The 16,189-nt window shown below is 45.5% G+C and overlaps 1 protein-coding gene across 1 annotated transcript in view; it reads left to right on the top strand.

Moving 5' to 3' along the window:
* The window catches only part of LOC116320226, a gene marked incomplete at its 5' end in the record, with an annotated part of 145,551 nt that overhangs the window by 94,447 nt on the left and 34,915 nt on the right, over positions 1–16,189 (top strand). The window lies entirely within an intron of this gene.

The following is a 16,189-nucleotide window of genomic DNA, read 5'->3' on the forward strand; positions in this document are numbered from 1 at the left end:
CCCGCCAGCGCGCCGTAGCAGCCGCGACCGCTGGCGATACAGAAAGGCTGCTCTTCATAGAGGACTTGCGCTCCGGGAGACGTTTTCTCGTGGACTCCGGCTCCCAGAAGAGCCTCCTTCCCCCTACCGCTGCCGACGGACTAGCAGCGAACTGTGGGCCGCAGCTCCTGGCAGCTAATGGCTCTCCCATCAAAACGTTTGGGGAAAGGTTGGTGACTGTTTGTTTTCATGGCCGGGATTTCCAGTGGAACTTTGTTGTTGCCGCTAGCTCTGTACCTATTTTAGGTGCTGATTTTCTGTGCGCTCATGGACTGCTTGTCGATGTTGCTAACAGATGTTTAATTGATGCTCTCTTGTTTTCTTCGCTACCCTGTTTTACTCGGGCCGCCGAGCCCCTGATTCGGGCTAATGTAGTGACCTCCGGGGATGCTTTTCAGCGTTTGCTTTCGGAGTTTCCATCGCTGTCTGTCCCTGATTTCTCTGGCACGGTAACGAGCATGGGGTTGAGCATTATATTCCCACGGTCGGGCCCCCGGTGTTCGCGCGTGCGCACCGCCTCGACCCCGTGAAACTGTCCGTCGCTCGGGAAGAGTTTGCAGCCATGGAGCGCCTTGGCATTGTACAGCGTTCGAACAGTGCATGGGCCTCTCCGCTTCACATGGTGCCCAAATCGGACGGTCGGTGGCGGCCATGCGGAGATTTCCGCCGTTTAAATAATGCCACGGAGAATGACCGTTACCCCATCCCCCACATTCAGGATTTTTCTGCCAATCTCTAAAATTGACTTGGTGCGGGGGTATCACCAAGTTCCCGTGCGCGCCGAAGACGTTCCTAAGACCGCTGTCATTACCCCCTTTGGCTTGTTCGAGTTTTTGCGCATGCCGTTTGGCCTGAAAGGTGCCGCCCAGACCTTTCAGCGGCTGATGGACTCAGTTTTGCGTGGGCTGCCGTTCGTTTTTGTTTATCTGGACGATATATTGGTGGCCAGCTGCTCAGCGAGCCAGCACGAGTCCCATCTGCGCCAGGTTTTCCAGCGTTTGGCAGCGCACGGCCTGATCATCAACCCTTCCAAGTGCCAGTTTGGTTTGCCTGTTCTGGATTTCCTCGGGCACCGCATTTCCGCTGAAGGTGTGGTTCCGTTGCCCGACAGAGTCCAGGCCGTTTCAGCTTTTCCGCGCCCCACGTCGGTTAAAGCGTTGCAGGAGTTCTTGGGGATGATAAATTTTTACAACCGCTTTCTCCCCAGAGCCGCCCACCTGCTACAGCCACTCTATGCTGCCTTAAAAGGTAAAACAGCCAAAGATCCGGTTGACTGGCTGCGGAGCGCGTCCATGCGCTTTCCGCAGCCAAGTCTGCGCTGGCTGACGCCACCCTGCTGGCACACCCGCTTCCGTCGGCGGAGATCGCGTTGACCACCGACGCGTCCGACGTGGCAGTGGGTGGGGTGTTGGAACAGCAGGTTTCAGGTCTCTGGCAACCGCTCGCCTTTTTCAGTCGTACGCTCCGGGATGCCGAACGCAAGTACAGTGTTTTTGACAGGGAGTTGCTGGCCCTGCACCTCGCTACACGACATTTTCGTTTTTTCCTCGAGGGTCGCAACTTTACTGCGTACGTTGACCACAAACCTTTGACGTTTGCGATTTCCAAGGTCTCTGACCCATGGAGCGCACGCCAGCAGCGCCAGTTGGCAGCCATTTCAGAGTTTACCACAGACATTCAGCACGTGGCTGGTAAGTCCAATCACGTCGCTGACTGTCTGTCACGTGTGTTGGTTTCTCCGGTGTATGTCGGCATCGACTACGCTGCCATGGCCGCCGAGCAACGTGCTGACCCGGACATCCTGGCCCTTCAGTCAACGAAAACGGGCCTCGTGCTGGAGGACACCCCGGTGTGGGACGGCGGTCCGCACCTTCTTTGCGACGTTTCCACCGGCCGCCCCCGCCCGGTGGTTCCCCTTTCGTGGCGTCGTCGTGTTTTGACTCGGTGCATGCCCTCTCATCCCGGCGTCCGGGCCTCGGTCAAGCTGGTCAGCGCCAGGTTCGTTTGGCCGGGCCTTCGCAAGACGGTGAAAGAATGGGCGGCGGTTTTTATCCCATGCCAACGCTCGAAAATCCACCGGCACACGCAGGCACCCCTTGAACCTTTCCGTATCCCCGGTAGGCGTTTCGATCACGTTCATGTGGACCTGGTTGGTCCCTTGCCGCAGTCACAGGGTTTCACGCACCTTTTGACTGTGGTGGACCGCACGACCAGGTGGCCGGAGGCGGTACCCCTGGCGTCCACGACAGCGGCGACGGTGGCCAGAGCATTTTTGTCGACGTGGGTTTCACGTTTCGGTCCCCCTGCTGACATTACCTCGGACAGGGGCCCCCAGTTTGTTTCTGAGCTTTGGTCTGCCATGGCTGACGGCCTGGGGGTCAAGGTCCACCGCACCACAGCATACCACCCGCAAGCTAATGGGATGTGCGAACGGTTTCACCGGTCTCTTAAGGCTGCGCTCCGGGCTTCCTTAACAGGTGGCGACTGGGTCGACCGTCTTCCGTGGGTTTTGCTGGGATTGCGTAGCGCGGTTAAAGAAGACCTCGGGGTTTCCCCGGCTGAACTGGTCCTCGGCCAGCCCCTCCGGGTCCCCGGGGAATTCTTGCCTGAGAGCCCTCCCCCATGTTTTGATACCTCTTTGTTGCCTTTTCGCCCCCCACGAGACTCATTTCCTGTTCCTGGTCCTGTGCACCACTGCCTGCCTGACACTTTTGTTCCGAGTTCGTTGGACTCTGCTCGTTTCGTTTTCGTCAGGCACGATGCCCATAGGACTCCGCTGCATCCCCCATATGACGGGCCATACAGGGTTCTTAAACCAGGCAACAAACATTTCATTTTGGACTTTGGCGGCCGGCAGGAGGTTGTCTCTGTTGACAGACTTAAGCCTGCACATGTTCTGCATGAGGATCAGGTGGTCCCGGCCCAGGCCCCTCGCCGCGGCCGCCCTCCTGCCACCGGGCTGATGGATTCTGTTTTTTCCCCCAGGAGCGACCCACAATCAACGGAGTCCGAGTCGTCTGCGGCTTTTTCTGACCGCCAGTGCCAGCCTCGCTTCCGGGCTGGGTTGCCCTCTGTCAGTTCCCCACCCCCCCGGTTCAGCCGTTCCGGCCATTTGCTTAAGCCCCGGGTCCTGGACTAGTTCTGCTGGGTGTTCGGGGGGGGCATGTGTGGTGGACCACTAGAGGGCTCCACTCACACCCAGTGTTGAGGAAGTGTGTTCTTCTGTTTTGGTGGCGCGATATGAGCCGTTGATGTGAGAGACTAATAAAGAAGGAGTGAGAACTGAGAGCTCTTTGTTCGTGATGCTTACCTCCACAATTTATTATATTATATATTATTATTGTACCATCAACATCAACAAATACCAGGATATTTTCTTTGACAGTGAGTAGAGTGAACCTCTCCTTTGGTTCATTTCCTGCTCGCAGCATCAGCTGACCTCTGACTTCCTGGTTAAGGTCTCTCAGCGTTGACTGGAACATCAAATCGGACTCACACCATGTTCCTGTAATGTGGTCTGTCAGCTGTTTGAAAAGCATCACGGGCCTAAACACAATAGGAAGAACAACAACATAAACAAACACATTTCCATATTAAATGAAGGGCATTGTAATTGGATATGGTAACATTCACCTGATGCTGCTTTGGATTTATCTTCTGTTTTAGATCAACTTTGATCACTTCGAGCCATCTTAAGTCCGTTTGTTCTAACTTCTCACTCACTAACATCTCAGATGATTTCAGATCCCTGCTGTTCCCCTCCTGCCCTGTAGGCGGCCTCAGTGTGCCTCAAACCATTTACAGATGGTTACGTGTCATTCACAGTTCATATTTAAATAGAAGACGTGGGACGTTGAAGCAGTTTAACCACATCCATCCATGAACATGTAAGAAATGAAAATAAAGGTTTGCTTAATGTCTGAAATATGTAGAAAATATTCTGGCTGTAACAGTTTGGGTCAAAGTGCAGATGTTCCAGATGTTCTGCAGCCTCTCTGTGTTTCATGTTAACATGTAGATGTTGGACCAAAGTGAAGCTTTTTGATGTGACTGCAGGAATGTGAAGTGTAACTCTGAGCTTTAGGAAATGAAACTAAATGGACTTGTAGTGTAAATATTTTAGTTTATTTTGGGGATATTGCCCATAAATATATGTCAAGCTTTCAGACAGGTCATTGTATATTAATATTTGTTTGTTAGACATTCACAAGTTATAAATGTTATGAAATAGAAATACAACCCTTGAACCTTACTGAAATGTAATATAAGAGACAACTGAATTAAATTTCACCATATACATATATATATATATATATATATATATATATATATGTGTGTGTGTGTGTAGAAGCCACTGACATAAAGACAAGAAAGCTCCTTACCATGCATGGAGGGTTTCACCCCGAGTCCAGCACCCTGAGGCTGTACGCTAAGCGGAAGGAAGGGGGCCGGGGACTGGTGAGTGTCAGCACCACAGTCCAGGATGAGACAACGAACATCCAAGAATACATCACGAAGATGGCCCCAACTGACCGAGTGCTCAGTGAATACCTCAGGCAGAGCAGAAACCCAAGAAAGAGGAGGAAGGCGAGGAACCATCATGGAAGGACAGGCCCCTGCACGGTATGTACCACCGGCAGATAGAGGAGGTGGCTGATATCCAGAAATCCTACCAGTGGCTGGACAAAGCTGGACTGAAAGACAGCACGGAGGCACTAATCATGGCAGCACAAGAACAAGCTCTGAGTACAAGATCCATAGAGGCTGGGGTCTATCACACCAGGCAAGACCCCAGGTGCAGGCTGTGTAAAGATGCCCCAGAGACAATCCAGCACATAACAGCAGGGTGCAAGATGCTAGCAGGCAAGGCATACATGGAACGCCATAACCAAGTGGCCGGCATAATGTACAGGAACATCTGTGCCGAGTATAACCTGGAAGTCCCGAGGTCAAAATGGGAGATGCCCCCAAGGGTGGTGGAGAATGACCGAGCTAAGATCCTGTGGGACTTCCAGATACAGACGGACAAAATGGTGGTGGCTAACCAACCGGACATAGTGGTGGTAGACAAACAGAAGAAGACGGCTGTAGTGATCGATGTAGCGGTTCCGAATGACAGCAATATCAGGAAGAAGGAACACGAGAAGCTGGAGAAATACCAAGGGCTCAGAGAAGAGCACGAGAGGATGTGGAGGGTGAAGGTAACAGTGGTCCCCGTGGTAATCGGAGCACTAGGTGCGGTGACTCCCAAGCTAGGCGAGTGGCTCCAGCAGATCCCAGGAACAACATCGGAGATCTCTGTCCAGAAGAGCGCAGTCCTGGGAACAGCTAAGATACTGCGCAGGACCCTCAAGCTCCCAGGCCTCTGGTAGAGGACCCGAGCTTGAAGGACAAACCGCCCGCAGGGGCGTGCTGGGTGTTATATATATAATGAACTAAAATATTTGATCCTTGTGTGTTTCAGATAAAATGGAAAACAAACTGACGCAGTAAATATTATTTTATTGGAGAGAAAACTGTGCAGGTTAATTTACTTAAGATGTTGAAGATATCAGAGCATTGAACAAGCTGATGTTTGGGTAAGACGGTCAAACAGGAGAGAGATGATACAGAAACATGACATCCTTATAAAATACTGACACACTTTATGATATATGACTATACTTTATTCACAGCTCTTTGAACTTTTTATTTAAAGGAGCTGCATGCTTTTCCCACCAGTGTTGGGGAGTAAGGGAATACATGTACCGCTGTTACATATTTAAAATACAAAATATGAGTAACTGTATTCCGTTACAGTTACCGTTTAAAAAGGTGGTATTTAGAATACAGTTACTTTCTTGAAATAAATGGATTACACGGCGGTACTTTCCTGTTTCATATTCTCGCGGGTCAGGACTGTTTGGGTTTGTTTGACAGCTACGTTCTGTTGTTCCAGGCGGCAGCGTTACGGTTGCCATGGTTACAGGGTGACACTCTCTCTCTCTCTCTGCGACTGTGTGTTTCCTGGGTGAGAGAGCGCTTTTTTGTTGTTGTTGTGCTAAGCTAAAAGGCAGAATGCTACAGGCATAGCTCTAGAGAATGTAGCCTCATGGGCAGTGTAGTCCGTGCTGCAGGGAAAATGGACTACCATACCCGTTATGTGTCTGTGAGCGCGAGGAGGGAGGAAAAGGATAGTGGAAAAGTCTGAGCTGTCATCGAACAGAAACAGGAGCTGGAAGGATGTAAATATAATAATAACCACTGCAGCCAAAAAGAGTGCCTGACGAGCCCAGTTGTAAGTAAGCTATTAAGACTCTACCTTACACCGCGTTCGTGTTTTTCCTCCAAAACAATAAGCCCCGTTGGAGCAGCCTTTCAGAGCCTCTCTCTGTCTCTCTCTAGCAAAGTTGGCCCAGACAGTAAAGCTAGCTCCCGGCTAGGAGCCCGACACGGAACCCGACGTATTAGCCAGAGGTCCCTTTACTACGGTTCGGAGCCGCGGACCTTCAGTAATAGTAATAAATCACACAGCAATAGTACATTCACATAGTTGTAAAAAGCATGATAATATATTAAGTAATCCAAAGTATTCAGAATACGTTACTGTCATTGAGTAACGTAACGGAATACGTTACAGAATACATTTTGGGGCATGTATTCAGTATTCTGTAATGGAATACATTTTAAAAGTAACCTTCCCAACACTGTTTCCCACTAAAGCCAGCGTGTGATGGAAACAATATTGGAACGAAATATATTGTGGATAAATCAAAGCGTTATCAAAGTTGTCAGTGGTTCCCTTTGTTTTTCCTTCTTTCCCTGTCAGATCCTGTCCTGCAGGATCAACATCAGTGAGTTGTTCACTGTATACAGCTGTCATAGTTTGTGTTGGAGATACGTCTGTCTGTTTCAAAAGTCCAGACTCCATTTCTTCTTTTGTTTAATACAAACTTCCTCAATAATGCATCTGTGTGTTTGGTTCCTCATAAAGTTTCACTTCACTTTCCTGAAATCAGTGTCACATGATCATCCCCACCACAAACAGCACAAATCTGCTGCTCAATAGCTCACAGTAACAGACTCATAGCTGGACAATCTGGACAAGGCTGGCCAGAATCTGAGAATCAGAGCATCAGGTTTGAATTCATTTTTTCATTCAGATATAAGGCGGATTTTTTCTTTGAAAGTTTGACCTGCTTTTGTAACCTGAAGCACTTGAAGGTCCTCCTGGACTTTTATTCTCAGCACTTTTTAAGTTCTTCTGCTTTATTTGAATGCTTCACATTTTTCACTGCTGCACTCACTTCAACCCAGAGGTCACTTCAGACTTTTTCCTTATCGTCTTTTTGATGCACACAGGTTGTTGTGCCTAACAATAGCCGTTGTTAGGCAAACAGAGGTGAGAGAAGCAGATAATAAGGATTAAATATAATGCTGACCAACTAAATGCTGCTAGTCTGTGACATAACTCCCAGCAGCATCACCTCATTTCTTTAATTTGACCTTTAACATGAGTTAGCTTAGCTAGGAAAGCAGCTAGCAGTTAGAGCAGTTAGCATGGTCCTGGTGATTAACTGTTTTTTACGTATCGTTCTGACAGCAGCAAGCAGCTAAATGGATATATGAGTTTACCTGCATACATGGTGCTCACCTGTTCACCTGCTCAGTAACATGGTCTCACACAGAGAAACAAAGAACCGGTTTATTTGTGAGGTGGTTGTCGTGGAGTCACCAGTTTATCTCTGAATCACTGAAACATTTTTATCCTTTGGATGAAATTCAAAGATGCACAACTCTGACAGACTGTGTGTGTTCTCCACAACACCTGGCATTGAATATTGAATGATCTGATTGTCCACAGTCTCAGACCATCGGCAGGTAATGAGGGGTGTTTTCTGAATCAGCAGCCGGTGTTAAACAGATGACAGTCTGTCTTTGTCCTGACTCCCTCTACTCAATCCCTCCCCACGCATGCTCATAGGGGGGTCATCTGATTGTTGGAGTCTTCTCTATATTATTATAATATTAAGCATCTTGAAGTGAGTGTTGTAATTTAGTACTATATAAATGTAATTGAATTGACCATAATACACTTTGCTTTGACTTTCATGCTTTATCAACACCTCCTGTTGTTTCCTACTTTGCTGTTCCACACAGAGAGAGCTGACATAAAGTGTGGACCACTTCCTGACATGATGTCTGACCTGCTGACAGTTTTTTTCATTACACTCTGAGTTTCCCTCTGAATCTTCCCCTCCTGCTGACCCTGAACCAGCTGACTATCACTCATTTCCTCATTCATGCAGTCCAGATCATATCAGACACCAGAATGCACACGAGCTTTGGCGTCAGGTTATTATCTTCAGTCTGTCCTCAATTCAGTACAAGTTCCAACATGTCAACATTCAGGTTGTGAGGTGATGTGAAAAAAACAAGGAGAAAAGAAAAGCAACTCTTGCTCAGTTCAGGGTTACTGTAAGCAAAGTCAGTAAGATGAAATTATAGATCTTCACTTACACCAGGGACAGTGATAAAAACAGAGAAGAGTAAAATGTAGTCAAAAACAACAAAGGTAAAAATTACATTCTATATGATAGGAGTGCAAAATGAATTGAACGAATTAATAAATAATAAGTAGAAAAGCGCTGCATGAAGGTTTAATACAAAGTCTGTTTTGGATCTTATGTCTGACAGGTGTGCTCACCTGTGACAGAATGAGGAATTATGATACAGATTTATATAACAAAGGGGTAATGATTTCATAAAGCGTTCTTTATGGTTGAATCAGTCTGAAGAAGAAGGAGATCTGCTGCCTGGAGAGCAGTCTGTTCAGTAAACTCTGACCCTCACTGACTCAAACCCCTCCAAATTCAGACCAATGATGCTTCCAGCCTGGTGGATTACCCTGTTGATCCTTAAGCCTGGGTGTCTTAATATAGATGCTGTGACCTGAGTCCAGCATAAAGTTTAGAAATATATTTGGAGTTGTCAGTGTTTCCATGTCTCTGTGTTGTGATGATCACTTTGATTTTTGCTGTCATAATTTGAGAGTTTGTGTTCACCAGTGTTGGGACTAAGACGTTATTAAGTAACGCGTTACAGTAACTACGTTATTATTGTGGTAATGAGCATGGTAACTAGTTATTATGCCAAAGTCAGGAATGCGCTACTCGTTACTGGGATTTAGATAGGCTCGTTATTCGTTACTTCGTGTGGTGGCATCGCGGAGCTTCCACAGTTTCAATAACATTAGCAAGTGGTGGAGGCCAGCAGGTGGAAACCGGAGCCAGGAGCAGAGACCCGAGGCTGCCACCGATCCGAGTGTCAGGTGAACTGAACTTCAGGTAAGAAGTTATGACCTGCAGTCTATCTGGGTCAGATATAAACCAAGTTTAGTTGGAGTTTATTTTCGTTATGCTGACTTTTTCGTACTGCGTGCTAGCTAGCATGACGGAGTTTCTATACAGCTGGGTGGGTGATATGATACTGATGTTGAACTTTATTTTGTTCATAAGGTTAATTATTAGAGTTGCCAACCGTCCCCTAAAAAACAGAATCATCTCGTATTCAGAGAAAATATTACGCGTTTCGTATTGAGGTTAAAAGAAATGCAGTTTGTCCCGGACTTCAGCTACAAGGAAAAAGACACAAAGCTGGATTTATTCTGTGTTTACGCTGCACAGCTGCCTCTTCTTCTCTCATTCTCTCCTCTCCTGTTTCTACTTAAATCATGAAACTGATCAATGATCAGCTGATCGGCTTTTCTCTCTTGTTTATTTATCGCCCACTTTGCGCCAGAAAGAGGAAACCAGCGGATGTCGCGTTAAACAACAGCAGCACGTTTAAGCTTGATCAGCTGTTGTTAGAATTTATTTAATATTAATTTCTAGTATCAGCTGATGTTTGCTGGAGCCACAGCTGTAAAGCTGCTGGTCATGATATCGGTTTGGATATGTGGTGAGAGGGAAACATGAAGATGAAACCAGGAGATGTCCTTACTAAATTATCAGAGCTGAACAGGTGATGGAGAAACAGGTTTACCTTTTAGGTGACATGAATGAGTTGAAGGGAAGTTATGAGCTGTTTCTGAGAGACAAATAACACCAGGATCCTTTTCTGTGTAGCTGACAGCTGGTAACTGTGCAGGGGCGGATCTAGCAAAGTGTTGCCAGGGGGGCCAGGTAGGGCATTAACAGGGAAAGGGGGGCACAAGGAAATACCTTTCTTTCTTATTCTCATTTAAAATGTCTGGCTTTTAACAAATAATTATCTGAGTCTTACAACAAACGATTGATAGATTGATGCATATATACCATCAGAACAGTGTACATCACTGTCACAACAGTGTTTGTTTTCATTCAAAGGCTTTATGATTTTTCCTATAATGGTGGGCCGGTCTCTAGTCAAAATGCCCGGGACGATTGTTTTGTCCCAGTCCAGCTCTGTATGCAGCTCATCTGCAGTCTGGTGTTACCTACATCTTCCTATTCAGAAGGCAGAATTTCCAAGTTCTGAGTACAATCAAAAGCACCACGACTGCAGTTTTTGTGTTGGATGTAAAAAGCAGGCTAGAATCATGGTGGCGGTCAACGACGGTCCAGGCGTGGGATTTCTCTCGTGGAAATGTGCACATTATTTTTTCCTTTCTATTGGTAGGTGGCACAGTGCACTTGTGGCAAGTAAGCAAGATAGAAGACTGGCAGTCTTGCTGGGTATCCTGTTACGGAAGCAACACATTAACAAGAGAATTCTGAGTAAAACCAAAGTTACTTTCCCTAGTAACTATTACTTTGAAAGTAACGAGTAACTTGAAGTAACTGAGTTACTTTTTTAGAGAAGTAACTAGTAATGTAACTAAGTTACTAATTTAAAGTAACTTACCTAACACTGGTGTTCACTTTGCACTTTGTGTTTTTAATCAGTAGATTTTAGTAATTATTTGTTGGCCAGCTGTTTGTGCCCTTGATCTCCCACATCTTTGGATTTTTTGTTCCTCACTTTTTTCCCCCCTATCTGACTGTTTCAGTCTAAATAAAGATTTACTTTGCTAGGTACTGGGCTAGGTTGGTTTTTTGTTTGTACAGTAATTCCACTGTAATGATTACATGACTGTTTACAGTCTCCAGAATAAAAATAATTGTCTCCAGAATAACAGTTCCTGCCTGAATCCCTTACACTGGATGAACATGCTAGCCATTCACCAACCAGAAACCTACATACCTGGATTTCACCTTACCACCTGCTTGCCCCTCTCTCTACCGTCTCAAGCACCGCTTTCAAAACTTTCAAACCGCCAGCTGTGTGCCTGCAGTACCTCGCCCACTACTCCAGTAAAAAGTGCAGCAAGCTCAGCTGATTTTCATTTATCTTACGGAATTCAGCGTTTGCTGAGTCTCAAACTACAGTTTTTCGTTTTCTCCAGATCATGTCTCCTGCTAGACTAGCTCTTAAAATATTCCTATTTGTTCTTTAATTCACTGTAATTAGATGGGGGTTTTTTTTCACTTTATTGGAAAGCTGAGTCGGTCTGCTCTTTTTTGATCTGCATATTGTAAAATATCACATGTTTATTAGAATTTGGCTACAAATTATTTATATTAAATTAATTAATTACATGAATCCCAAAAAGTTTATTCTGGACGTAGTGTTTTGTGGGAGAAACGTTTCATCACTCATCCAAGTGACTTCTTCAGTCTCAGCTGACTGCAGGTTTCCCCAACCTTATAAACAGTACATTTGCATAATGAATGAAACCAGCTCACCGAAGGAACAATGGGCTGGGAGGTCAGTTCCTTTATCACAATTATGCAAATTCTCAGGCTGCAATACAAAAATTAAAATAACTAACTGCTTATACAGGAGCTTAAACATACTCTGACCAGTTCTAATAGTTTATAATCTTTAAAGAGCTTATCTAAATCTTCTTTATTCAGCCAGAACTCAACAATAAATATTTTTTGTTACAACGGTGTGATGTTCTGTGTTTAGATGTCAGTTTAACAGGCTGTTGCTAAAATCTCTAAATTATTAGCAGCTTAAGGCATTAAATAGAAAATGTAATTACAATTAAAATTTTGATCATCTGGTCTCCTTTGTTTGTTTTAACCAGGCAAAAATTCTTTGATTTGGTTTTAAGAGTGACATACTAAGCAAGAGCATAATGAGAATAGGATTACTAATCTTGTTTTGTTTTGAGAATGTATGTCTTTTATTTCTTTAATTATTTTATAAATCCTAAAATTTGTTACTTTACATGGGTGTGACCACGAAGGGTCCTTTCCACTTGGCAAGTAACTTTGAGCTTGAAGAAAGGATTAATATAAGCACTTTATATCCCGGTAATATTAGCCTGAGTCTAACCCCTCTGTTGTGCCCCGTCACTGCTGATGGTCCAGAGCCCGGTGCAAAATTTTCTCGTTCTCTCAGGTCCAGAACATGAATCTAATTTTAGCCATGGCACAACATAGAAGAGCCACCTCAGCGCGACAAGACTCTGCTGTCCATCTGCATCTAAAGGTCAAAGGTCACTCTTTCAAGGACACCAAAGTTCACATCTTAGACAGAGAAGACAGATAGTTACTGGTACAGGGCACAAAGGCACTTTTAGTAAGGCCGGCTGGTTAACCAGCTAACACCCATGGAAGGATGCATACCATTGGCACACATTCACCCGGATGCATGGCCAATAAAATTTGGCCATTATTTGATCCAGAGTTTTATCATAATCCATGTGACCGGTCATTGATAACTGGATGTGCTGTTCCTGTGTGCGAGTGTCGTGAGTCACTCGATAAAATCTGTCCCTAATGAAAACAAAATATGTAAATGTCAGTGCCACTTCATGGAGCACCACCTGACTATCGATTCTTATCACTTGATCAAAGGCTGAGCGTAGGGTTTCATCACGACACTGCTCGAGTGGAGTCAATTACTGAAGCCGCTGGGGCCTCTTGAGAGGCAGTGTTGAGCAGTCATGTCTCGACTAGCGTGGGGGAAGACTGTAGCCACCTGGCAGTGGCGTCATGCAGCCTCCTAGTGTATGTGAAGAGCTAATCCTCTGGCCACAAGGATGCCTTTGCCCTTGCAGGGAGGCTCAGTGCCGTAACTTGGATTTACCCGGACAAAAGCGGGAACATCCGGAGAGTTCACTCCATGAAAGCTTGGGGGTCCCCCCCCCCATCCGATGCAGCATCACCAGGGAAAGTGGCAGTGGTGCCTGCGAGGAGCCAAAACGTGCAACAAAGTTTTCCAAAACTTTTGTCTGCTGCTCGGTGTGTGCCTGCAGCTCTTCCAGCTGCTTCTGAAGCATCACCCCATTCACGAGCATTTAACGCTGCTCCTTGTACATCACCACCAACTCAATCACCATCTGAGCCAGTGCCTCCACCGGTTGTGCGGGTTGGGGCTCTGACATACCTGGGAGTAGATCCCACTGTAGATCCAAAGAACCCACCACAACACAGATGCCTGTGTTCTCACTTTATTTCATTCATACTGTTTGCTTTGGTTGCACTGTTGTCCGCTTTGCACAATGCTCTGGACTCTGCAGCCAGGTCTCTGCTCCAGCAGCTCTCTCTTCCTCTCCAGCCTGGCTTCTACTGAAATAGGGAAGGCATTGATAGATAATGCTCACCTGTAGAAAAAAGACAGCTTTCTGTGACACTACACCCTGTACCCACTCCTCCCCTGCAGCCGAGCCACCAACCACACCCTGCCACACCATCGTTTCTCTGCTCGGTGTGTTTGGAGTGAAACATCAATAATATCACAGCTGCTCACACATGCTGAGGGGTCGATTTTTAAACAGCTTTTTAAAAGATTTGAGGCATGGAATGAGAAAAGGGAAATTTCAGGGGGGGGGGGGGAAGCTGAGCCCTTTGAAGAAAACTTTAAATAAGGTCTCTTTTATTGGGAAGGTCCCACAGAGTCGAGTGCAGGGACTGCAACATGATCTCTGGACACTGTGATGGTATTTATATCATGTGTACTGTCTTTAGTGCTCACTAATGTACAGACAAAGACAGTCCCACAGACAGAAACACGTTCTTCTCTCTCTTTTTGTTCTTCAGTTTGCAGACACCATGGGTGCTCATATTACAATTTATTAATCCATTCATATTACAAACAAGACTGAGGGTTACACCCTTCGTGACCCCAGGTGACCACATTTTTGTTCTTCAGTGTTTACAGTGGTGGTTTCTAAAGTGGGCGGGATTTATGTGTAACTGTACAGCAAGTTTCCAAACATTATATCTACACTGCATGAATCTTTAAGCATATTTTTTCACGTTATTTTACAAACTCATTCATATAGTCCTTTCATGTATGTCAGTGCCACTTAACAGAGCTGATGAATGAAAAATAAGAGAAATGTACATAAAATGAAACAGAAGTGAGCTCAGCAGCATCACACCTGTGTTTGTGTGCAGTGAATGCACAGGAAGCTGTAACAAAGACACACATTTAACACATCAGCACATGAAGCTAGAGTCGTTAATCTGAAGTTACAATTTTCTCTGTGAATCAGTTTTTACTGTGACTGAGATGCTGCCTGTATGTCACCTCACACATGCAGGTATCATTAATAAAAGTAAGAGAATGAATCAGAAGAGCAGTTTAGTAAATTTCCTCTGAACTCCTGTCACGTTGTTCTTATCTCAGCAGTAACAGTTCTTTGCCCATATCTTAGTTTACCCACCTGACTCATTATGAGAAATATGGATCCTATTTGAATAACAATAATAATTCATGTTCTTCTTTTTTCTGACTAGTTTGCATCTTGTTAGCGGACTCTGCCAAATCACTCATAATGATTCTCTGGAAAAGAGTAGAATTCTTAGAACAGAGTTTATTAAACAGTTTTATATGAACAGCAGAACAGTACATTTAAAAGCAGAAATAACACATAGAAAGCAAGCAAACGAAAAAGTGAAGCAACCCCGGGGTGTAGAGCCTTAAAGCGTGAAAGACCGCGGTGATCTGAAGATTATGGGTAGGGAGTTTGCTGTCCTCTGCGGCTCTAGTGACCCTCGAGCTCCCAGCTAGCTATCGAGCTGGTGGGTAACAGACGTCTCAGAAAAAGTCGGAGCACTTTTGCAAATATGTGATATCTTGATAAACCTTGTTTACACAGGTACATTCGTGCCTGAAAATATGTTAAAGTTTATTTTGTGACCCAGAAACAGTAATAACAGTAATATTAAAAACTTCGTAGCGGCCGCCATTGTTGAAAACTGGAATTGGCTGGGCCGCGCTATGAATTCTGGGATATGGTGGGCCACGAAGGACACACCCGACCCATCCTTCAAATTCGGGAAAAAGGAGGACGCATTTGTCGGCTGCATTTAGAGGAGTCTATGAATTTGGACAGCCTTCATCGCGTTGCTGTGAAGTAATCGACCTACAAATGCGGCCTCAGGAAGATGCAGCCCATGAATTTGGACACCCCCATAGCTTGTGAGTTCACTCAGAGTCCACAAAGGATGCAGCGTACGTGATGATGTCACAGCCCTTTACCTCCTTTACTGTCACTGTGATTAATATTTACACAGGAGACACCTGCAGAGCTCTAACACTAAGGTAAGCTAAGGGCTCTTAAAGACACGAGTTAAAAAGTTGCTTTTCGTGTGTGATCAGAATCCAGGACTGAGAGCAGCAGCAGAGTTGATGGATGATGAATTACTGGATGGAAGAAGCTTCTCATTAGCAGTAAATCAGTGTGTGTGCAGTTCTCTGCAAACTCAGCAGGAAGAATTAGTGTGAAGCTTTAACTCTGCTGATCCTCTTTGAATCATGGATCAGCTGAAATGTTTAAAATGTTGTTCACACGTGTTGAACTGACTGAATATTAATGAACTGAAGCTTCCAGTCACAGTGAATCAGTGTGTGTCAGTGAATGCATCGTGTGTGCTTCATGGCTCCATCTAGTGGACTGATAGTAGAGCAGCTGATGGCAGCTTCCTCTGCCTCACACTGCTGTCTGACTGCATTCAGCTGACACTGAGATGAAGCAGGAAAGAAGCAACTGATATTTGGACAGCACACATGATGGAAAGGAGGATTTCAGTTGATGTGCACATGAATGATTTGTGTTTCCTCTGCAGGTGAAGGTAGAAAGTGTGTGTGAGCTGATGTGAATTGAGCAGCATGGATCAGTGTGAGGACAGAG

This window comes from Oreochromis aureus, linkage group 3, assembly GCF_013358895.1.
Source record: "Oreochromis aureus strain Israel breed Guangdong linkage group 3, ZZ_aureus, whole genome shotgun sequence".
NCBI classification, from domain to species: Eukaryota; Metazoa; Chordata; class Actinopteri; order Cichliformes; family Cichlidae; genus Oreochromis; species Oreochromis aureus.